Source organism: Mesoplodon densirostris, chromosome 4, assembly GCF_025265405.1.
Source record: "Mesoplodon densirostris isolate mMesDen1 chromosome 4, mMesDen1 primary haplotype, whole genome shotgun sequence".
Classification (NCBI taxonomy): Eukaryota; Metazoa; Chordata; class Mammalia; order Artiodactyla; family Ziphiidae; genus Mesoplodon; species Mesoplodon densirostris.
The window spans coordinates 956,777-981,413 of record NC_082664.1 but is presented as its reverse complement, the minus strand read 5'-3'; the positions used below and the strand labels follow the sequence as shown (position 1 = coordinate 981,413).

Below are 24,637 nucleotides of genomic sequence, written 5' to 3'. Positions count from 1 at the left end.
AGGTCGCCGGAGGACGTCTGTTGTTCGCTCAGACAGGACGGGGTTAAAGGAGCCGCTGATTCGGGGGCTCTGGCTCCCTCAGGCCGCGGGGGAGGGAGGGGCACGGAGGCGGGGCGAGCGTGCGTCGGCGGAGGCCGGCGTGACGTCGCGCCAGCACGAGGCGCGCCCGTGCGTTCGCCCAGGGATGTGGTCTGTGGAGCCCGGGACCGTGGCAGTGGCGGCAGCACAGGCTCCCGCGAGAGGAGGTGTGGAGAGTGACCTGCGCTCGCACACAGGCTTCTTGGTGGCAGCAGCAGCAGCCCCAGCGTCCCACGCCCGTCTCTGTGGTCCGAGCTTTCAGCCGCGCCTCGCGCCCGTCTCTGGAGCTCCTTTCAGCGGCGCTCTGAATCCCCTCTCCTCACGCACCAGGAAACACAGAGGGAAGGAAAAGTCTCTTGCCTCTTCGGCAGCTCCAGACTTTTCCCCGGACTCCCTCCCGGCCGGCCGTGGCGCACTAACTCCCTTCAGGCTGTGTTCACGCCGCCAGCGCGCTCTGACTGAAGGCCGAGCCTCAGCTCCCAGCCCCGCCCGCCCCGGCGGGTGAGGAGAAAAGCCTCTCGGGCTGGTGAGTGGCGGTCGGCACCGGTCCTCTGTGCGGCAATCTCTCTGCTTTGCCCTCCGTACCCCTGTGGCTGCGGTCTCCTCCGCGGCTCCGAAGCTTTCCCCCTCCGCCACCCGCAGTCTCCGCCCGCGAAGGGGCTCCTAGTGTGTGGAAACCGTTTCTCCTCCACGGCTCCCTCCCACTGGTGCAGGTCCCGGCCCTATCCTTTCGTCTCTGTTTATTCTGTTTTCTTTTGCCCTACCCAGGTACGTGGGGAGTTTCTTTCTTTGTTTCTTTCTTTTTTTTTTTTTCGGTACACGGGCCTCTCACTGTTGCGGCCTCTCCCTTTGCGGAGCACAGGCTCCGGTCGCACAGGCTCAGCGGCCATGGCTCACGGGCCTAGCCGCTCCGCGGCATGTGGAATCTTCCCGGCCCGGGGCACGAACCCGTGTCCCCTGCATCGGCAGGCGGACTCTGAACCACTGCGCCACCAGGGAAGCCCCGTGGGGAGTTTCTTGCCTTTTGGGAGGTCTGAGGTCTTCTGCCAGCGTTCAGTGGGTGTTCTGTAGGGGTGGTTCCCCGTGTAGCTGTATTTGTGATGTATCTGTGGAGAGGAAGGTGATCTGCGTGTCTTACTCTTTCACCACCTTCCCCCTCTCCCAAACATTTTAATAATAGTAATTTTTCTGACGCATGAGCGTGGAATATTTTTTTCTATTGTGTCTTCAGTTTCTTTACCAGTGCTTTATAGTTTTCTGAGTATAGGTCTTTCGTGTCCTTGGTTAAATTTATTGCTAAATAGTTCGTTCTTTTTGATGCAATTGTAAATGGGATTGTTTTCTTAATGTTTCTTGCTGGTGGTTCATTATTAGTGCATAGAAACGAAACTGATTTGTGTATATTGATTGCATATTTTGCAACTTTACTGAATTTACTTTTTAACATAGTTTTTGAAGTAATGTGAACAATTGCAATACTAAAATCTCACCGTTTCTACTGCCCCCCAGGTGATCCACAGGCCCCACGACATGGTAGCTACTACTATACTCTTCCCATGGTGCCTCTTAATACCATGCGGACTCCTACAAGGGAAATAAGTATCACAACTTTGGTTGAACGTGGTCTGGGTAAGTCTTGGCCTCTATAAGAAAAATTTGATGTCTGTCTTCTCTGATTTTCTGGCATGATCCTGACATGGTTGTCTGGAAAAGTAATTTACTTTCCAGTAATTTAAAATGTACAGAAAAGTTGCAATAATGTCAAAAAGTACTCACATTTGCCACTTGACACAAAATGCTCAGTGTGTTTTGCCCAAGGAACCAGCACATAACCCCTAAATGAAGAAATCCTGATGTCCACATTATAATTTAATACTGAGCCCCACTTCAACCTTCACCTACTGTCTGAACGGTATGGAAATGTTTTTTTCCATCCTGATCCGGTTTTCTTTTTCTGGAACCATGACTGAGTTTCTCCCTCATTTGGACAACCTTGATGGATTTGAAGCAGACAAGATGAGTATGGGATCTAGGGGGCCTTTTCTGTATGGCTTTTTTTCACTAAGAATGTTTTTAACGTTCATTTTTGTAACAAATATCAGCGCTACACTTTTTTTTTCATTGTCATTAAAAATACAAAACACGCCTTTAGCATTTAATTCACTTTATGTATACAGTTTTGTGGTATTAACTACCTTCATTTAGTTGCACAAACAAGTTAACTAACATGTGTACCTCCTGTGTGCATGGCAGATACCCAGGAAATTGAGTAACACCCTGAAACGGCCCAAGACATCACCTTAAATACCGTCTTCATCTAAAAGGGGAAAAAAGGAAGGCTATGGTTGTTTCTGTCTACATTGATTTGATCGTACATGGTTTCCAATTGATGTTGTATAACTAGTTGTGGAGAAGTCATGGGATAGGTGGCTTCATTTCAGTTTGAATTTCCAAATTTAGTGGATTCTGCAGGCTTGTTGCAAGGTTTACAAACTTCATATTGGATCAGGACATCCCCTGGTGTAACTGGTATTCATGGTTTGTTCAACAGTTAAAGGTCTGTGTGATATGAGTTCATCCCGGAGTAATCCACGTTAATTTCGGTTATACATTTGTCCCAGGATGAAAGGACAAGAGAACTAATACCTAATTTATAAACGTGCCTTCAAGCTAATTGATACTGAAGTATAGTTAACCTACAATGTTGTGTTAATTTCTGCTGCACAGCAAAGTGATTCATATATACGTACATACATATATACATATTTTTCATATTCTTTTCCATTATGGTTAATTACAGGGTATTGAATACAGTTCGCTGTGCTGTACAGGAAGACCTTATTTATCCATCCTACATATATAATAATTTGCATCTACTAATACCAAACTCCCAATCCATCCCTCTCCCCTGTCTTCCCCTTGACAACCACAAGTCTGTTTTCTATATTTGTGAGTCTGTTTTTGTTCTGTAGATAGGTTCATTTGGGTCTCATTTTATAATCCACATATAAGTGATATCATATGGTATTTGTTGTTCTCTGTCTGACTTACTTCACTTTGTATGATAATCTCTAGGTTCATCCATGTAACTGCAAATGGCATTATTTCATTCTGTTTTATGGCTGAGTAATATTCCGTTGTATATATGTACCACAGCTTCTATATCCATTCATCTGCTGAGGGACATTCAGGTTGCTTCCATGTCTTGGCTATTGTGAATAGTGCTGCTGTGAATGCTGGGGTGCATGTATCTTTTTGAATTATAGTTTTGTCTGGATATGTGCCCAGGAGTGGGATTGCTGGGTCATATGGTAATTCTAGTTTTACTTTTTGAGGAACCTCCATACTGTTTTCCACAGTGGCTGCATCAATTTACATTCCCACCAGTAGTGTAGTAGGGTTCCCTTTTCTCCACACCCCTTCCAGTATTTCTTTCTAGACATTTTAATGATGGCCATTCTGACCACTATGAGGTGATAACTCACTGTAGATTTGATTTGCATTCTCTAATAATTAGCGATGTGGAGCATCTTTTCATGTGCCTATTGGCTATCTGTATGTCTTTGGAGAAATGTCTGTTTAGACCTTCTGCTCATTTTTTGATTTTTTTTTCTTTTTTGAGCTGTATGAGCCGTTTGTATATTTCAGAATTAAGACCTTGTTGGTCGCATCATTTGCAGGTATTTTCTCCCAAACAGTTAGCACAGGTAGTGGAACAACTGGATACCCACATGCAGAAGAGTAAAGTTGGACCCTTACCTCCCCCCACCCCACATACAAAATCAACACAGAATGGACCAAAGGCCTAGGTGCAAGAGCCAAAATTATAAAACTCGTAGAAGAAAACATGAGAGTAAATCTTCATGACCTTGGATTTGGTCATGATATCTTAGATCTACCAAAAGCACAAGCAACAAAAGACAAAATAGATGAATTAGACTTCCTCAAAATGAAAAAGAGTTGTGTCTAAAAGGAGCAAGAAATAAGATAATCCACCATCCAAAATGGCGCAGGATGTTTGCAAACCATGTATCTGATAAAGGACTGTATGGAGCCCACCGGCCAAGCCCCCGGTGGTCCAGTGGAGTGTCTGTGCGGCCCCTCCCGTCCTCGGTGATCAGGGAATTTCAGGCCCCATGGCGCCTGAGGGGTGGTCACTGGTCATCCTTGGCACCCTCAAGGAGTGAGTGAGTGCCGGATGGTGTTGATCCCCGATGCACTCCCATTACTGCCCTCAAAGGCTGAAGCCTTCAGCATGCCTCCAGAAGGACACAGAGTATTTGCAAGTCTTTGAGAGCCAAGAGAACAGTCTTCACTTTTCTGAAAAGGGCATCTTACTATCTCACAGCATGACCATTTTCAATCTGGCTCTCGGGGTGCCCTCCCACCTTCTTTATTTCTCTGAGAGTGGCCATGGTGGTTTGGCTGTCCCCAGTCCCCACACCAGGTGACAAGGCCAGTGGGGCCAGATCCTGGTGGTCGTTAGCTTCGTTGGAGATTAACCCAGACTCTCGGCCTGCGATTGAACGGGGATGCCCCTGCTTCTCCCCATCACCGATTCTCATCTCCTCCTCTATCTCTTTTCCTCTTGCCTTTCAGTCTCAGATTTACCTGATGGTCACCACTCACAGCTCCCGCAGAGCCCAGAGATTTCTCCTCGAAGGAAAGGTTCTGGAAAATCAGAGGGGTAAATAAAGGATGCAGCTGCTTCCCGCCTTGTGCTGACGCCCCAGAGGGTGAGGAGAGTGAGTGTTTTCTCATTAGAATTTTAAATCCTGCAAGTAATAGATCATTGGGGGTGGGGGGCATCCAGTGTTTTCCTGCTCATTCTAATAATGTCATTCCTGAATTTTTATGTGGTAAGTAATTTATATTATTTATCAGTAATTTGATTATTGATATAATCAAATTATTATCAAATTATCCTGATGGGGATATCCATTTAAAACATGTTAGAGGTAACTCCAAGGGATTTACAACAAACAAGGACACAGAACCCGTTCTCCAGACACTGGCTGAGAGATTCCTACCCTGAGCCGCAGTACCTTGGAGGGCAGAGTGGCCATGACTCTCCTCCCACAGGTGAGCCTACACAGGCACATCCCACGTGGGACCACTGCATCGCAGAACCTTAGAGTGGCCAATGGCAGGCAGCTGGCCAGAGATGCGGACAAGAGAGAACTGCCCAGCAGCCTGGGACAACGCCGGGGTGAGGCCTTAGGAAGGGCCAGAGTCAGAGCCTCAGAGATAACCTGAAGAGAGTTCAGGCTGTTAAGGACATCGTCAGAGATGCACTTAGGGACATACTCAGGGCCTTAGTTGTGGACAGGATCGGGGCATTATTTAGTGACAGCTGAGACTATAGGGGACAGCATCAGGGCTGTGGTGTCGACCAGTGTCAGGGCATTAATGAGGGACAAAATGAGGGTGTTAGTTAGGAAAAGAGTCAGGTCATTAGTTACAGACAGTTGTAGGGCCTCAGGTAGAATGGGCATCAAGGCCTTAGTTGGGAAGAGCATCAGGGCCTCAGTTAGGTTCAGCATCAGGACGTTCGTTAGGGCCAGCAACGGGGCCTTAGTTAGGGACAGTGTTGTCAGGCCCTCAGAGGTCACTTGAGGGCCTTTGTAAGAGACAGTTCAGGCCCTTAGTTAGGGACACTTCAGAGACTTGCTTGGGGATGTATTCAGGGCCTTAGTAATAGAATCAGGGTGTTATTTTGTCACCGCTTAGGCACTAAGGGACAGCATCAAAGCCTCAGGGAGGGTGTCAGCGTCCTGGGGATAGTGTTAGGGACTTTGTAAGTTATAGCTTAGGCCATTAGCTAGGGACAGTGTCAGGGGCTTATTAAGGGCAGTGTCAGAGACTTCATGAGGGACATCTTCAGGGCCTTAGTTATGGACAGGATCAGGGTGATACAGAAGAACACCTAAGGGTATTAGGGACATGTTCAGGGCCTCAATTCGGGGCAGCATCAGGGTGTTAGTTAAGGAAAGAGTCAGGCCATGATTATAGATAGTGTCAGTGCCTTAGGTAGAGCATCAGGGCCTTAGTTAAGGACAGCGTCAGAGACATACTAAGGGCCTGATGCTAGGCCTCACTCAGGCCCTGTCGCTCTCCGTACGTCAGGCTGTGACGCTGTCCCTACCTGAAGCCCTGACACTGGTTCTAAACAAGGCCCCGATATTCTCAGTAACTAAGGTGTTGACACTATACCTGGGTCATTTCCTGACAGTACACCTAGGTCATAGCTTATCCCTGTCTTTAGCTAAAGTCGAGCCTCTTATGGCAACTAAAGCCCTGATGCTGTGCTTTACTCAGGCCCTGAATTTAGCCCGAAGGCCATGACACTGTCCCTAAGTAAGGCCTAGATGCTGGTCCAACGTCAGGGCCTGATACTGTCCGTAACGAAGTACCGAACACTATGCCTGACTCAGGCCCTGACAGGGTACCTAACAGAAGGCCCTGACGCCAGTCCTAGCCAAGACTCTGACACTGTCCCTAACAAAGGCTCTGATGGTGTTCCTAACCAAGGCCCTGACACTGTCCCTAAGTAGGGCCTGAGACTACGGCTAACTCAGTACGTGATACGATACCAAACCAAGGCTCTGATGCTGCTCCTCAGTAAGGCCCTGACACTGTCGTAACTTACGCCCAGAAACTGCACCTAACACAGACACTGACACTGTTCCTAAGAGAGGCACTGATTCCACTCCTAACTCAGGCCCTGACACTACTCCTAGCTCAGGCCCTGACAGGATACCTAATGAAGGCTCTGATGCTAATCCTAACTAAGTCTCTTACGCTAATCCTAACTAAGGCCTTGACAGTATTCCTAACTAAGGCCCTAGCCCTAGCCCCAGCCCTAACCCCAACCATAGACCCAGCCCCTTCCACTGATCCTACAGAGGCCCTCATGCTTCTCCTAGGCCTTGCCTTGACACTGTCCTTAACTAAGGCCTTGAAACTAATACTAACTCAGGTTATGATAGTGTCCCTAACTAAGGCCCTGACAGTGTCCCTAACTAAGGGCCTGACTCTCCTCGTAACTCTGGCTCTGCCATTATACAGAACAAAGGCTGTGATGCTCATCCTAACCAAGGCCCTGACACTGTCCCTCACTAAGGCCCTGACAGGACTTCTACCTCAGTCCCTGACATTATACCTAACGAAGGCTCTGATGCTAACCCTAACTAAGGCCCTGACAGTGACCCTAACTAAGGCCATGACACTATTCCTAACTAAGGCGCTAGCCCTAGCCCTAGCCCCAGCCCCAGCCCAAGCCCCAGCTCTGGCCCAGCTCCTACGGAGGCCCTTATTCTCCTCCTAGGCCTTGCCCTGACACTGTCCTTAACTAAGGCCTTTACAGCACTACTAACTCAGGCTGTGATACTGTCCCTAACTAAGGCCCTGACAGTGTCCCTATCTAAGGGGCTGACTCTCCTCCTAACTCTGGTCCTGTCATTATACGTAACAAAGGCTGTGATGCTCATCCTAACCAAGGCCCTGAGACTGTCCCTAACTAAGGCCCTGACACTGCTCGTAACTCAGGCCCTGACATTACACCCAACGAAGGCTCTGATGCTAACCCTAACTAAGGCGGTGACAGTGACCCTGGCTAAGGCCTTGACACTATTCCTAACTAAGGCCCTGAAGCTACACTTAACTCAGGCCCTGACACTGTCCCTAAATAAGGCCCTGATACTACACCTACAACAGGTCCTGACACTGTTCCTAACAGAGGCACTGATGCTAGTCCTAACTCAGGCCCTGACAGTGTCCATAACAAATGCCCTGCTGCTGTCAATATCTAAAGTTCTGACAGTATCCTTAGCATATATCCTGTCCTATCTCTTACTAAGTTCCTGAAACTGTCCCTAAGTGAGCCTTGACACTGTCCCTAAGTGAGACCCTGAGCCTGTCCCTAAGTGAGGCCCTGAGAATGTCTTTAACCAAGACCCTGATGCTGATCCTATAGAGGCCCTCATGCTCCTCGTAGGCCTTGCCCTGACACTCTCCCTACCGAAGGCTGTGACGCTGGTCCTAAAGAAGGCCCAGGTGCTCTCAGTAACTAAGGCCTTCAAACTGTCCCTTGCTACGTTCCTGATTTTATCCCTAGCCCGTAACCTGACTCAGTCCATAGTTAATGTGCGGCCTCTTACCCTACCTGAAGCCCTAATGCTGTCCCCAACTAAGTCCCTGACTAGTCATCACTAAGGCCCTGACACTGTTTGTAAGTAAGGCCCGGAAGCTGTCTCTAATGCAGGCCCTGCTGCCGGCAATAACTAAAGGCCTGACACTATCCTGAGCTAATATAGTGACCCATCTCGAACCAAGGTCCTGACACTATCCCTAAGTCAGCCCTGATGCTGGCCCTAAATAAAGCCGTGAGGCTGTCCCTAACACAGGCCCCGAAGCTATCCCTAACTGAGGCCTTGACACTCCACCTAACTGAGGCCCTGATCATGTCTTTAACTAAGACCGTAATGCTGATCGTACAGAGGCCCTGATGCTGCTCCTGAGTCATGCCCTGACAGTGTCCCCAGCTAAGGACCTGATGCTAGGCCTCACTCAGGCCCTGTCGTGCTCCGTACGTCAGGCTCTGACGCTGTCCCTACCTGAAGTCCTGACACTGGTTCTAAACAAGGCCCTGATACTCTCAGTAACTAAGGTGTTCACACTATACCTGGGTCATTTCCTGACACTATACCTAGATCATAATTTAACCCTGTTTTTAGGTAAAATCAGGCCTGTTATGGCAAGTAAAGCACTGATGCTGTGCCTAACTCAGGCCCTGAATTTAGCCCCAAGGCTGTGACACTGTCCCTAACTAAGGCCTTGATGCTCTAACTAAGTCAGCTCCTGATACTGTCCTTAACTAAGGCCCTAATACTATTCCTAACTCAAGTCCTGACAGTTTACCTAACAGAAGCCTCTGACACTAGTCCTAACCAAGGTCCTGACAGTGTGCGTAACAAAGGCTCTGTTGCTCCTAACCAATGCCCGGACACTGTCCTTAAGTAGAGCCTGAGACTACGGCTATCTCAGGCTGTGACACGATACCGAACAGAGGTTCTGATGCTGGTCCTAATTCAGGCCCTCACACTATTCCTAAAGAAGGCTCTGGTGCTACTCCTAACTAAGGCCCTGAGACTACTCCTAACTCACGCCCTGACACTCTCCCTAAATAACACCCTGACATTACTCCTAGCTCAACCCGTGAATGTGTCCCCAACTAAGGCCCTTGTTGTACTCCTAATATAGGCCCTGCCACGATACCTAACAAAGGCTCTGATGCTAGTCCTAACTAAGGTCCTGACACTGTCCGAACTAAGGCCCTGACACTACACCTACCTCAGGCCCTGACACTGTCCATAACTAAGGCCCTGACACTACTCCTAACTCAGGCCCAGACACGATACCTAACGAAGGCTCTGATGCTAATCCTAACTAAGGCCCTGACACTGACCCTAGCTCAGTCCCTGACACTGTCCCTAACTCAGGCCCTGACACTGTCCCTAACAAAGGCCCTGCTGCCATCAATATCTAAAGTTTTGACACTATCCTGAGCATATATCCTGTCACATCTCTTACTAAGGTCGTGAAACTGTCCCTACGTGAGCCTTGATGCTGTCCCTAAGTGAGGCCCTGAGAATGTCTTTAACCAAGACCCTGATGCTGATCCTACAGAGGCCTTTATGCTCCTCCTAGGCCTTGACCTGGCACTGTCCCTACCGAAGGCCGTGACGCTGGTCGTAAAGAAGGCCCAGGTTCTCTCAGTAACTAAGGCCTTCAAACTGTCCCTTGGTGCTTTCCTGACCTTATCCCTAGCCCGTAACCTGACTCAGTCCATAGTTAATATCCTGCCTCTCATCCTACGTAAAGCCCTAAAGCTGTCCCTAACTAAGGCCCTGAATAGTCCTATTAAGGCCCTGACACTGTCTGTAAGTAAGGCCCGGAAGCTGTCCCTAATGTAGGCCCTGCTGACAGTAATAACTAAAGGCCTGACACTATACTGAGCTAATATACTGACCCATGTCTAATCAAGGTCCTGACACTATTCCTATGTCAGCCCTGACGCTGTCCCCAAATAAAGCCGTGAGGTTGTCGCTAACATAGGCCCTGAAGCTATCATTAACTGAGGTCCTGACGCTCTCCCTAACTCAGGCTCTGATCATGTCTTAAGACCGTAATGCTGATTCTACAGAGGCCCTGATGCTGCTCCTGAGTCATGCCCTGACAGTGTCCCTAGCTAAGGGCCTGACGCTAGGCCTCAGTCACGCTCTGACCATCTCTCTGTCAGGCTCTGACACTGTCCCTACCTGAAGCCCTGACACTCGTTCTGAACAAGGCCCTGATACTCTCAGTAACTAAAGTTGACACTATCTCTAGGTTATTTCCTGATACTATACCTAGACCTTAACCTAATCGTTTCTTTAGCTAAAGTAGAACTTCTTATGCCAACTAAAGCCCTGATGCTGTGCCTAACTGAGGCCCTGACTTTAGTCCCAAGGCCGTGACACTGTCCCTAACTAAGGCCTAGATGCTCATCCTAAGTCAGGGCCTCATACTGTCCCTACCTAGGGCCCTGACACTATTCCTAACTGAGGCCCTGACACAATCCCTAACAAAGTCCTTGACACTACTGCTAACTCAGGCCCTGACAGTGTCCCTAAATAACGCCCTGATACTACTCCTAACTCAGGCCATGACATTGTTCCTAACTAAGGCTCTGATACTACTCTTAACTCAGGCCCTGACATGATACCTAACAAAGACTCTGATGATAGTCCTAACCAAGGCCCTGACACACACTGTCCCTATCTAAGGCCTTGACATTGCTCCTAACTCAGGCCCTCACACGATTACTAACAAAGGCTCTGTTGCTAGTCCTAACTAAGGACCTGACACTGTCCCCAACTAAGGCCCTGACACTACTCCTAACTCAGGCCTTGACATGATACCTAACAAAGGCTGTGATGCTAGTCCGAACTAAGGCCCAACACTGTCCCTAACTAAAGCCTTGACACTACTCCTAAGTCAAGGGCTTTAGTTAGGTCCTGTTTCAGCGCCTTAGTTAGGAATAGCGTCAGAACCTTTGTTAGGTATCGTGTCAGGACCTAAGTTAGGAGTACTGTCAGGGCCTTAGTTAGGTACAGTGTCAGGGGCTGAGTTAGGAGTACGGTGAAGGCCTTGGTGAGGACAGTTCAGGGCCTTAGTTAGGACTATTCAGGTCCTTAGTGAGGGACAGAGTTAGGGCTTCAGGTAGGCTAATTATTACTTACTTAATAAGTAAGCCTTGTTAGGTATCGGGTCAGGGCCTAAGTTAGGAGTACTGTCAGGGTCTTAGTTAGGGACAGTGTGAGGGCCTTGGTTAGGACTAGCATCTGAGCCTTTGTTAGGGACAGTGTCAGGGTCTTAGTTAGGACTAACGTCAGGACCTTCTGTTAGGTACACTGTCAGGGCCTGAGTTAGGATTAGTGTTAGGGCCTTTGTTAGGGACAGTATCAGGCCCTGACGTTGGACCAGCATCTAGGCCTTAGTTAGGGACAGTGTCAAGGCCTTGGGACTAAGTCAGGGCCTGAGTTACGCACAGCATCAGGCCTTTAGTTGGCATAAGAGGCTCGACTTTAGCTAAAGACAGGGTTACGTTAAGGTATAGGTATAGTGTCAGGAAATGACCTGGGGATAGTGTGAATACCACAGTTACTGAGAGTATCAGGTCCTTGTTTAGAACCAGCGTCAGGGGTTCAGGTAGGGATCGCCTGGGAGCCTGTTATAGGGAGAGTGACAGGGCCTGAGTGAGGCCTAGCATCAGGCCCTTAGCTAGGAACACTCTCAGGGCATGACTTAGGAGCAGCATCGGGGCCTTTGTAGGATGAGCAGTAGGGTCTTAGTTAAAGACATGATCAGGGCCTGAGTTAGGAGTACGTTCAGGGCCTTAGGTAGGGAGAGTGTCAGGACCTTAGTTAAGACTAGCATCAGAGCCTTTGTTAGGTATCGTCTCAGGGCCTGAGTTATGAGTAGTGTCAGGGCCTTAGTTAGGGACAGTGTCAGGACCTGAGATAGGAGTAGTGTGAAGGTTTTAGTTAGGGCCAGTGTCAGGGCCTGATTTAACAGTAGTCAGGGCCTTAGTTAGGGACAGCATTAGGACTTCAGGTAGGATAAGAGGCAGGACATTAGCTACGGACTGAGGTTACAGGCTAGGGATAATGTCAGGAAATGAGCGAGGGATAGTTTGAAGGCCTTAGTTATTCAGATCATCAGGGCCTTATTTAGGACCTGCATCAGGGCCTTATGTAGGGACAGTGTCCACGCAAGGCTTAGGAGTAGCACCAGTACTTCTGTAAGATCAGCATCAGGGTCTTTGTTAAAGACATTATCAGGACCTCTGTTAGGGACAGCCTCAGGGCCTCTCTTAGGGACAGTTTCAGGAACTTAGTAAGAGATTGGTCGGGATATAAGCTTAGGATAGTGTCAGGACTTTCGATATTGACAGCAGCAGGGCCTTATTTAGGGACAGTGTCAGGGCCTGAGTTAAGTGTAGCATCAGGGCCTTAAGTTAGGAACACTGTCAAGGCCTTAGGGTTACCATCAGAGCCTTCGTTAGGTATCGTGTCAGGGCCTGAGTTAGTAGTAGTGTCAGGGCCTCAGGGACAGTGTCAGGGCCTGAGTCATTAGTAGTGTCAAGGCCTTCGTTAAGGACAGTGTCAGGGCCTGAGTTAGGAGTAGTGTCAAGGGCTTAGTTAGGGTCAGTGTCAGGGCCTTAGTTAGGATTAGCATCAGAGCCTTCGTTAGGTACCGTGTCAGGGCCTGAGTTAGGAGTAGTGTCAGCGCCTTTGTTTTGGACAGTGACAGGGCCTTGGTTAGAACTAGCGTCAGAGCCTTTGTTAGTTATAATGTCAGGGCAGAGTTAGGAGTAGTGTCAGGGCCTTAGTTAGGGACACTGTCATGGCCTGAGGTAGGTGTAGTGTCAGGGCCTTAGGTAGAGACAGTATCAGGGCCTGAGTTAGTGGTAGTGTCCAGGCCTTAGTTAAGGACAGTGTCAGAGCCTTAGGTACGATTAGCATCAGAGCCTTTGTTAGGTATCGTGTTAGGGCCTGAATTAGGAGTCGCACATGGCCCTTCATTGGGGACAGTGTTAGGGCCTGAGTTAAGAGTGGCATCAGTGCCTTTGTTAGGAACAGTGTCAGGGCCTTAGTTAGGACTAGCATCAGAGCCTTTGTTAGGAATCGTTTGAGGTCCTGAGTTAGGAGTAGTGTCAGGGCCTTAGTTAGGGACAGTGTCAGTGCCTTAGTTAGGAACAGCATCAGAGCCTTTTTTAGGTATCGTGTCATGGCCTGAGTTATTAGTAATCTCAGGCCTTACTTAGGGACAGTGTCATTGCCTTGGTTAGGACTAGCATCAGAACCTTTGTTAGGGACAGTGTCAGGGTCTTACTTAGGACTGGGGTCAGGGCCTTCTGTTAGGTAGTGTCAGGGACTGAGTTAGCCATAGTGCTAGGTCCTTAGATAGGGACAGTATCAGGTCCTGACTTTGGACCAGCATCTAGGCCTTAGTTTGGGACAGTGTCAGGGCCTTGGTTAGGAGTAGCATCAGAGCCTTCTGTTAGGTACAGTGTCAGGGCCTGAGTTAGGAATAGTGTTAGGGCCTTTGTTAGGGACAGTATCAGGCCCTGACGTTGGACCAGCATCTAGGCCTTAGTTAGGGACAGTGTCATGGCCTTGGGGCTAAATTCAGGGCCTGATTTAGGCACAGCATCAGGGCTTCAGTCAGCATAAGAGGCTCGACTTTAGCTAAAGATAGAGTTAGGTTAATATCTAGGTGTAGTGTCAGGAAATGACCTGGGGATAGTGTCAATACCATAGTTACTGAGAGTACCAGGGGCCTTGTTTAGAACCAGTGTTAGGGCTTCAGGTAGGGACAGCATCAGAGCCTGACATAAGGAGAGAGACGGCCTGAGTGAGGCCTAGCATCAGGCCCTTAGCTAGGGACCCTCTCAGGGCATGACTTAGGAGCAGCATTAGGGCCTTTGTAGGATGAGCATTAGGGCCTTTGTTAAAGACATGATCAGGGCCTGAGTTAGGAGTAGGTTCAGGGCCTTAGGTAGGGAGAGTGTCAGGGCCTTAGTTAAGACTAGCATCAGAGCCTTTGTTAGGTATCGTGTCAGGGCCTGTGTTATGTGTAGTGTCAGGGTCTTTGTTAGGGACAGTGTCTGACCTGAGTTAGGAGTAGTGTGAAGGCTTTAGATAGGGCCAGTGTCAGGGCCTGAGTTAGGTGTAGTGTCAGGGCCTTAGTTAGGGACAGTGTCAGGGCCTTAGTTAGGACTAGCGTCAGAGCCTGAGTTAGGAGTAGTGTCAGGGCCTTAGGACTAGCGTCAGGGCCTTCTGTTACGTACAGTGTCAGAACCTGAGTCAGGAATAGTGTTAGGGCCTTAGTTAGGAACAGTATCAAGCCCTGACCTAGGAGAAGCATCTAGGCCTTAATTAAGGACAGTGTCATGGACTTGGGACTAAATTCAGGGCCTGAGTTAGGCGCAGCATCATGGTTTTAGTTATCATCAGAGGGAGGACATTAGCTAGTGAGAGGGTCAGGTTAACATCTAGGGATCATGTCATGACGTTAGTTACTGAGAGTACCAGGGCCATTTTTAGAACCAATGTCAGGGCTTCAGGTAGGGACAGCGTGAGAGCCTGACTTCGGGAGAGTGACAGGGCCTGAGTGAGGCCTAGCGTCAGGCCCTTAGCTGGGGACACTGTCAGGTCATGACTTCAGAGCAGCATCAGGGCCTTTGTAGGATCAGTATTAGGGTCTTAGTTAAAGACATGTTCAGGTCCTGAGTTAGGAGCAGGTTCAGGGCCTTAGTTACGGAGAGTGTCAGGGCCTTTGTTAGGCGTAGCATCAGAGCCTTTGTTAGGTATCGTGTCAGGGCCTGAGTTAGGACTAGTCAGGGCCTTAGTTAGGGACAGCATTAGGGCTTCAGGTAGGATCAGAGGCAGGACATTAGCTATGGATCGAGTCAGGTTAAGGGCTAGGGATAATGTCAGTAAATGAGCAAGGGATGGTTTGAGGGCTTTAGTTACTCAGAGCATCAGGGCCTTATTTAGAAGCAGCGTCAGGGCCTTATCGAGGGACAGTGTCCGGGAAAGGCTTAGGAGCACCACAAGTGCCTCTGTGGGATCAGCATCAGGGTGTGGGTTAAAGATAGTATCGGGGTGTCTGTTACGGACAGCCTCGGGGCCTCACTTAGGGACAGCGTCAAGGTTCACTTAGGGAGAGTTTCAGGACTTCAGTAAGAGATGGGTCAGGATGTAAGCTTAGGATTGTGTCAGGATATAGATATTGACAGCAGCAAGTCTTTATATAGGGACAGGGTCAGGGCCTGAGATAGGAGTAGCATCGGTGCTTTTGTTAGGTTAGGGTTAGGGTTAGGGTTATGAATAGAGGTTTTGGGTTAGAGGTTTAGGGTTAGGGTTAGGTGTTAGGGTTAGGGTTAGGGTTAGGGTTAGGGTTAGGGTTAGGGTTAGTGTTAGTGTTGGGGTAGGTTTAGGGTTAGGGGTTAGGGTCAGGGTCAGGTTCTGGGTTAGGGTTAGGTTAGGGTTAGGGTTAGGGTTAGGTTATCGGTTAGGGTATGGGGAAGGTTATGGTTTAGTGGTAGCGTACGGGTTAGGGTTAGGGTATGGGTCAGGGAATGGTATGCCTTAGTTTTAGGATTCGGGTATGGGTTAGGGTTAGGGTATGGGTTAGGGTACAGGTTAGGGTACGGGTTAGGATTAGGGTACAGTTTAAGGTGTGGAGCAAGGGTGTCCTGAAGGGAGTGGCTTGGGCTCAGGAGGCGGTGGAGTCTGTGTTTCGTGGGAGAGTCTTGCACACCTGTGACATTTCATTCTCGGTGTCAGCACGGCAGAGCGGATCCACCATCTGCCCATTTCTCTGTTCCTTCATCGCTCACTCATTCCCTTGCTCATTCATTCATTCATTCTCTCGATCCGTGACTTGAGCAGTTACTAAGGGTGTACTGTCTGCAGCAAAACACTGGCCGCAGAGGGCCCGAGAGATCTGGCCATCGGTAAGACTAAGGCCTGCTCAGCGTGTCACTCACGGTGAGCCCGGGAGTGAACTGTGCACCAGGGCAGGGTCTCCAGGGGGACGAGAAGACCATGCAACTGGGGTGCTGCCGCTTCCCGCCTCCTCTCCCTCAGGCTCCCTGGCCTGCCCGCGTCCCTGTGGCACAGCTCTGTGTTTGGTCACCCTTTGTGTGGTAGAGGCCTGGAGGAGATGGTCAGTGTCCTCATGGGAGGATCCTGCTGCCCACAGTGCACCTTGGACTCTGAATCCAAGTTCAGCAAGGGGAATACTCTGGAACTTTCTGACCCTCCAGGCCCCAAAAGCCTGGGAGCTTGGCTGGGCTCCCATACCCACTTCTTATGCAGTCTCCCTGGATCCCCCATCGCACCACAGTGAGGATCCAGAAGGTGCTTTGTGAGGCCCTTTCCAGTCTGGGCAGCACCAGGGCCCTGGGGCTCTTTCCAGGCCCAGAGCATCTCTGAGTGTGTTCCAGTGTAGTGAAAAATTGACAGTCTTCACACAGTGTAGAACAAGCCTGGCTGTTATTTATGGTTCGTGTTGTGTGGTTTTTCATGGTCTTGGAGAGTCCTATCATTTTTTTTATGCATCAGCACATTTTTCTACAGCACGTGCTTGAGTCCACAGGCTCAGGTGGTATTCCTGGGTTCTCTGGTCAGGAAGGCCCAGTCAGACTGGAGGGGAGACTGACCACACCCAAGGCCTGGTCCTTGTCAGGCAGAGGGCAGGAGATAGTCCAGTTGAGGTAGGATTGAGGCTCATTCCAGGAGGGTCATCCTGACTGTGGTCTAAAGAGATGCTGCTGCTTCTGGGAATATTTTTTTCTAGAGGAGAAAAACACAGATGTTGTATAGAGCATGCCTTGGACTAACAGGCAAAGGCAAGTCCATGCAGGCCTGCAAGAGGGGGATCATGTCTCCCAGATCTTCATGGACTGTAGACCCAGCACCTCCGCAATCAGCCCCAGGTGGAGCAGCATTAAGACATAGAAGAAGTGGACTTGGGTCAGACTGCAGCTTTGTGATTGTGCACAGAGACGGTTGACTGTTTCCCAACTCCGGTGTTCTAGAACTGGGGCCTCTGGAGGGCATAGGCATTCAGGAATACGGTGAAGTGCTTATGGAAGAGTAGATAGCAAAATGTAAGCCTCAGCCCAGAGCAAGATACCATGCAAGATAACACAAGACCTCCTGTCAGGAAGTAGCACCGACATGACCTGCAACTGACACTCAGACTTGCTTCTCCCACGAGCGGCTGGGGCAGCGGAAGGCTCGGCTGAGGCAGCTGAGCAGGCTGGGTCTGTACCCCATGACTGGGCAGGGCAGAGCGTGCTTGAGCCTCCAACGAGCCTCTGTGACAGATGCAGGGCCGTGACCATCTTTATTTCCCAGGGACCATCTGCTGTCTCCTCGTTCTTGGGGAGGCTGAAACAAAAACAAACTTTGTGAAATTTCCTGAGCTTTTGTGTGTATGTGTGTGTATTACGTGAGTGTGCACAAGCATGTGCATGTGTGTGCTGTCTGTGCACAGGTCTGTGTACATCCGAGTGCATGTGAGTGTGTTTATATGCAGGCAGGCACATGTGTGTATGCACGTGTTTTTGCATGTGCAGCACGTGTGATTGTGTGCCTGTGTGTGACTGCAGTCCGTCTTTCCATGTGTGTGTGTACATGTGTGTGAATGCCGGTATGCTTGGGCATGTACGTGCACATGTGTGTGTACACATGCGTGCTGTGGGGGGATGAGGAAGGCATGGGGTTGTTGCTTTCTGGTGCCGCCTTCCCCCACCCTCCCTTTTGCTGTTGCCTCAGCACTTTGTGGTGAAGTGTAGAGACTCAAAAGGAGGACCACTACCCGCTACCATCAGTGATCTGCCTGCTCATCCTCATGGTCATCCATCTGTCCAGTAAACATCCCTGAGCCTGTGCCATGTGCTGGGGCCTGGGGTCCACAGTGAAGCAGGAGCATGCTCTCAGCTCTGCTCAGCCCAGCCGGGCGCAGGGCAGAGAAGCTGCAGGCTAGGTGTGTCTGCGGAGGGAGAGGTTACCTCTGGCTGGTGGGTCAGCGGAGGTGGCAGCTGAGCTGAACTGAAGGAGCGGGATGGACGGAGCTCGCTCTAGAGGAGGGTGGGGGCAGGGGGCAGGGGAAGGGGCTGGGTGCCTGGCTCGCGGGGAGTACGCATCGCAGAGGGGCTGCAAGGGTGGCCAGACGGCTAGCTTTGACTTCATTTTATAGACAGAACAGTTTTGGAACCAGAGTGACAGGATTAGGCCCACATTTTTCCTCTGATGGCGGCTGAGGGGTTTGATGGTAGAAGAGAGAAGCTGGGCCGAGGAACAGGGGTGACGGTAGGGGCTGTGCCTCTGCCAGGCTTCCAGCCTCTTTGTGGTGGTCCCTTGGGTCCACAAGGTTAGCACGCACCTTGTGTGAGGCCGGAATGGGGCTTCCTCTTCATTCCCTCTTTCCCAGAAGTAAACGCAACACAGTTTGGAGTTGGTGAGACTGAGGGGGCCATCTTTCAGGAAAGGCAAGCATCAGCGTTGGCTGGGGTGCCCACCCGGGGACAAGGGGGACCCTTAGCCAGACCCGCACACCCTGGGGAAGGACACGGTGTGCTCAGAGAGGCAGGAATAGTCAGGAAAGCCAGGTGTGCAGAGAAGGCTTGGCCAAGGGGGCCCTGGGGGCTCAGACACTCAGGAAGTGAGGGGAGGGGCGGCCAGACAGCCGTGAACTAGACCCAGGGGTCGACAGACCAACGGTCATGTTGTGTGCAGGGTGGACACACAGGGCCAGAGGCTCTTCTGTAGGGAACGTCTCCCGGCTGCAGTGGGCTCTGGAAATTGTCTGCGGGTTGCCACGCCTTCTGGGGCTCTCCGGCCCAGGCCCCAGCCGAGAGCTGCCTGTCCAGCCTACCCTGACTCCCCCTTCAGACTGCGCAAGCCTGGGCGGGCGGGACGGGCTCCCCGTGCCTCGGTTGCCATGACCTGTAACGTTTCCTTTCCAGTTGCCAGATTCATTGTAAGTATATATGTAGTTTCTTGCGTTGCCTTGCGCCACCCGTTGGCTTAGGGAAGAACTGCCCTGGTAGGTTGGTCTGCAAGGTGTGCTACTTCAGAGCCTCCATCTGACATAATCTTCCCTGTCCGAAATGCAAACAGCACACACTCCCTGCCTGGTTTGGGAATGATGACACCTCACCTCTCACCTCTTCTGCCGTCTCCTGCCCGCACTCCAACCTCAAGGACACTTTGGTTCCCCATCTGACTCCCGACCCCTCCAGCTGGCTGGGGACAAGCAGCCTCATGAGACAGTGTGCACAAAGGTTTCTGGCCGGGCTGTGAGGATGGGGACCAGGTCCCACCTGTGCCAATGAAGCAGGCGTCTCACCTGGATTTGTCTCCGGGCTCTTGAAGGTGGACTGAAGGTCAGAGAGTCCAGAGGCCAAGGGCCCCAGAGGAGGGGGGTGTGGGCACAGGTAGACCAGGAGCAGCTGCCCCTCTGGTCAGGAGAGTCCAACAACCCAGGGCTTTCTGGTTCCTGGGGGGAGGAGAGGGCAGAGGCAGTGGAGGCCCAAAGACAGGTCCTGCTTCACCTCTGGATGGAGCCACTCAGCTGAGCCCAGGTTTTGAGGAATTACAGTTAAAGGATGCAGGCTAGAGGGTCAGGGTTAGAGGGTCAGGTTAGATGGTCTGAGTCATGGTCAGGGTAAGGGTTAGGAGTTTACAGGTCAAGGTCGAGTATCTAGGGGCTAGGGGTTAGGAGCATTAGGGTGTAGGATTAGAGATGAGGAGGTTAGGGTAAGGGAGTGAATAGTAGAGATTTGGGCGTTAGGGTTAGTGAGTTAGTGTTAAGCACAACTGGCCCACGGCCCCCCTAACCCCACCCTTCTGAGTCCTGTAGGGTGGACAGGACTTGCCCGGGGTCACTCACGAGTGGGGGTTCACCTGGACCGCTGGTTATCTACCCCCGTCCTGGAACCTAATGGCAGAAGAATGAAATGTCTTCTCTGGTCACTGACTGTTTCAAATCCACCTCAACCTCAGTCAACGGCTGTTAGGGCCTCAGAAGCCCACAGGGTTTCCTCCTACCATCTGAACTGGAAAGAGTAGTGCTGGCCCCACTTGGCCTGGGCAGCCCGGGTCCAGCAGAGGCCTGACTGAGCTCACTCCATGGTCATGTTATGAATTTATACAGAACTTGGTGCAGCGACCTACCAGCCCCCAGGTGCTGCCTCCTGAGGGCTGTGGGGCCCTCCTGAGACTGCAGGCATCCTTTGTCCCATCTGAGTGGGCATCAATAGACATCAAGTCTCAGGACAGCCCTTGACCTCTGACCATCCAGGCAGTCATCTGTGGTCCTCCAGCTCAGGCCAGTTTGGTCCCTGTCAAGCCCCTGTGGCCAATTACTGAGCTGACCTTGCTGCTGGCAATTGAACCGCTACCTGGGCAGCACAGACAGCCCTTTGGGATGTTTCAGTTACTAACATCCTTGTTGAGAAAAGGGCCTCCCCCTCACAGGCCCATAGCCTGCCAAGCGAGGTAATAACCGTCTAAACATTTGAGTGTGTCCCTGACACAACAACCATACAGCAGACCATGGCCTTGCAATCCTTTGGGCTTCCAGGTGTAACAAACTTTTGATATTCATACTGATTAAGAGTCAAAGATACGGGAGCAACTGGGCCACCCAGTGGACAGTTTCACACTGAGGCTGCATGGTCTTGGAGAGCCACGTGCACCCATGTGGTCTCTGAAAGCTGCCAATGATGGATTCCATGATACGGTGTAATCCTTGAGCCTCCCACTGCTTCACTGAGCAAGAATTTCCTAACCACCATAGCATTTAGTCTCTGCTCTTGTAAAGGAGGGAGGAGACTGGATAAATGAGCAGTATTGTTCTTGGGGGATGGGTGAGTCATGTGGCCAGGGGGCAGGTGTGACTCCTGGGCTCCCACCACCAGAGACATCAAGGAGGGCTGTGCCTTTTGCAAGAGGAAGAGGTTCTTGCTGTTGTGGACGGACAGCAAGAGCACTGGATGGGTGGCTGCAGCCCCTGACCCTAAATCAGCCCCTTCCTTCCTTGGCCTTCAGATCCCACAGCTGTGCAGTGGGCCATCAGTGATGTGGAATCTGCCGCTTTCCCCTATCCAGCGTCTGTTCTCATGCCAAAGTCCAGAGCCTCAGCTTTCCTTTGGGAACTTCTTACCTGTTTCCAGTCCAAACAGTTCCAGAGGGCTGATGCTACGTTCCACCCACCTTGAAGATGGGCATATGATCCACATTTAGCCAATCCCATGTTCCATCCTATGGGTGCTCTGATGGGTTCAAGGACGATGCTATGACCCAAAACCAGGCCAATGACGTTTATTCTTTTTTAATTTTTGGCCATGCTGTGCACGCGAGATTTTAGTTCCCCGACCAAGGATCGAACCTGTGCCCCCTACATTGGGAGCGCAGAGTCTTAACCACTGGGCCACCAGGAAAGTCCCTTCCCCTCACTTTCAAAACTGCTATGGATTTAAAGCACACAAGATGGTTGTGATATAAGTGGCCTTTTCAGTATGACTTCTTTGACTTAGAATGTTTTCAATGTTTATCCATGTTGTAACATGGATTATCAGTGCTTCATTCATTTTTTTTATTGTGGTTAAAAATACATAACATGGGGATGGGGGGCAAGTGGAGGGAACGGCCCAGATGCACAGCATTCACGGACCCTCTGGACTGGAAGCACTCGTGAGAGCCGGAGCCCAGAAATCCGGGGATGGATAACACGCAGCGTCCCCTCCAATTCCCGTGAGCACCCCTTGCTCCATCCTGCGCCCAAATACCTCAGCTAGGCCCTCTCCCCACTCTTGACACTCCAGACTCAGCCGGGACAGACCTCCGCTGCCGCTGCTCCCCACCCTGCAGGAGAAGCTCAGAGGTCCTGTCCCCCTTTCCTCTGAGGGACTCTTTTTGGTGACCACAAAAGGATTTGGTCGCTCAGGACAAAGCTGGTAGAGGAGAGCGGGATGGCTGTGCCCGGCGCGCCACGCTTCCTCCTGACCTTCGACTTGGACGAGACTATCGTGGACGAAAACAGCGACGACTCCGTCGTGTGCGTGCCGCAGCGGGCCAGCGGCTGCCTGAGAGCCTGCGTGCCACCTAGCGCGAGGGCTACTACAACGAGTGCATGCAGCACGTCTTCCAGTACCTGGGCGAGCAGGGCGTGCGGCCGCGGGACTTGCGCGCCATCTACGAGGCCATCCCCCTGTCGCCCGGCACGGGCGAGCTGCTGCAGTTTGTGGCCAAGCAGGGCGCCTGCTTTGAGGTTATTCTCACCTTAGACGCCAACACCTTTGGCGTGGAGAGTGCGCTGCGCGCCGCCGGCCACCATGGCCTGTTCCGCCATATCTTCAGCAACCCGTCGGGGTCCGACCCTTGGGGGCTGCTGGCGCTGCGGCCCTTCCACGCGCACAGCTGCGCTCGCTGCCCCGCCAACATGTGCCAGCACAAGGTGCTCAGCGACTATCTGCGCGAGCAGGCCCACGACGGCGTGCCCTTCGAGCGCCTTTTCTACGTGAGCGACGGCGCCAACGACTTCTGCCCCACGGGGCTGCTGGCAGGCGGCGACATGGCCTTCCCGCGCCGCCACTACCCCATGCACCGCCTTATGCAGGAGGCGCAGAAGGCCGAGCCCAGCTCCTTCCGCGCCAGGGTGGTGCCCTGGGAAACCTCCACCGAAGTGCGCCTACACCTGCATCAGGTGCTGAGGACGTGGCCTGCAGGGGCCACCCGGGCGGGGAGGGGGTGGGGCGGTGGGGGTCGGGAAAGAGAAAGCTAGTTTTATTACTCCCTTTCCCTTTCGTTTTGGTATATCCCTCCAGGATTTCCCGGAATCCCAGGTTGGTCCATCTGGGGACTGGAGGAGGGAGTTGGGAGCTGTCCCCATCTGTGCAGTTAACCGAGGTCAGCTGCCTCCCCGAGTTCCACTGCAAGCGAATTCTGGAGTCTGGCCGCAGCAGCGTGGCACGCATATCTGAGCAGGCGGCAGTGTTTCCACACACCTTGTCCTCTCAGTTGGGAGGACGGGGTTCCCTGTCAGGGTAGAGAAGGAACATGTCCCGCCGCGTTGCGGTTAACTGTTGCCTTGGGCTGCGTGGCCTCCCTCCTCCAGTCTTCTGTCCAGAGGACCCAGGCCCTGAAATGTACCCCCCCGACCTCCCCCGCACCGGACTCCCCGTGGGGAGAGGTGGCGCTCCTTGCTGATGGTCCCAGGCCTAGATCGTGCTTTACCTACTGTGACTGTACACTACACTCCTTGCCTCACCCCCGCCCCGCCCACCCTGTTAGCATCCCCACAGGATAAAAAGCTAGAGGGAACGGTCACCTCCTGTTGGTGGAAAGAGGTAGCACACTGTCCTGGGGCTCGGGTCTGGCCAGCCAGGGACCTCAGAGAGCCCGAAGATGTCTCCTTGCACCACAGCCTCGTCTATGCAGCAAGAAAGCAGGGACTTAACCAAAGTCGCCCCACTGACTGGGCCCTTTTGAGCCCCCCTCCTCCCGTATGGAACAGAAAGCCATGATGCTGTAAAGCAGAGCCAGTGGAAACCCAGGGACCACCTCCCTCTTCTGGAGTTTCAGAGCTGTGAAGGAGGTGAAGGGGCGGAGGTGAGCGAGGTGTCTCACGCTGCCGTCTGGGGGTTGAGGGCGAGGTGAGCTCTGCTCTCAGAGAGCCCCACCTAAGTGAGGGAGCTGGTCCCCACTCTTGGAGGAGTGCCCAGCCCGGGGAACCAAGACTGAATACATAACAAAGCAGGCAACAAGCAGAAGAGCAGGGTGCGGCCCACCTTCGCAGAGGGGCACAGGGGTCTAGTGTGGAGGGCTCAGTGAGCACCGAGGAGATGGGAGATACTGCTGCTTAGGGCAGGCAGAGGAGGTTCAATGAGCGGGAGCCTTACAGGTGGGTTGCTTTTCAGTCCCTCGGCCTGCTAGCCCTGCAGGGCAATCATCAGGAGGTCATCAGAATTTTATTCAAAGTTGGCACTTGCAGCTGGAGACCCTGTCTTGCATGGCGTAAGGGTCCCCTGTGGGTAAGGTCACCAAACTCCTTGGCTTCCAGTTTTTTCCTGTCTCCAGCAGTCCTCTGGGTACCTCCTCTGTCGTTACCAGGACGCCTTCCCACTGCAGTGGGGGGAAGGAACAGACACAGCTCACAGCCCAGGAGGCGTGCCGGTCTGGTCCAGTCTTGACTGGAGCAGGCTTTGGTGTGGGACTCAAGACCCTCACTCAAGGCGGTGCTTGAGTCAGCATCCCAGAGATCCCAGGCTGTCAGCAGCTGGGCTGCACATAGTTCCCGGGGAAGAATCCAGACCCCTCTGAGCCAATGCCCTCACACCAGCCATTGGAGTAGCGGCGGGTGATGCAGATAATGGTGCCCTCAGAGAAGGAAAGTTCGTTGTCCTTCTGGCGGGTGTATGGGTACAGTGTCATTA

At 51.7% G+C, this 24,637-nt stretch overlaps 1 pseudogene; it reads left to right on the top strand.

Annotated features, from left to right (window-relative positions):
* Nucleotides 1-21,924: 21,924 nt before the first annotated feature.
* Nucleotides 21,925-24,447, top strand: LOC132489275 (phosphoethanolamine/phosphocholine phosphatase-like; annotated as a pseudogene).
* The last annotated feature ends 190 nt before the right edge of the window (nt 24,448-24,637 follow it).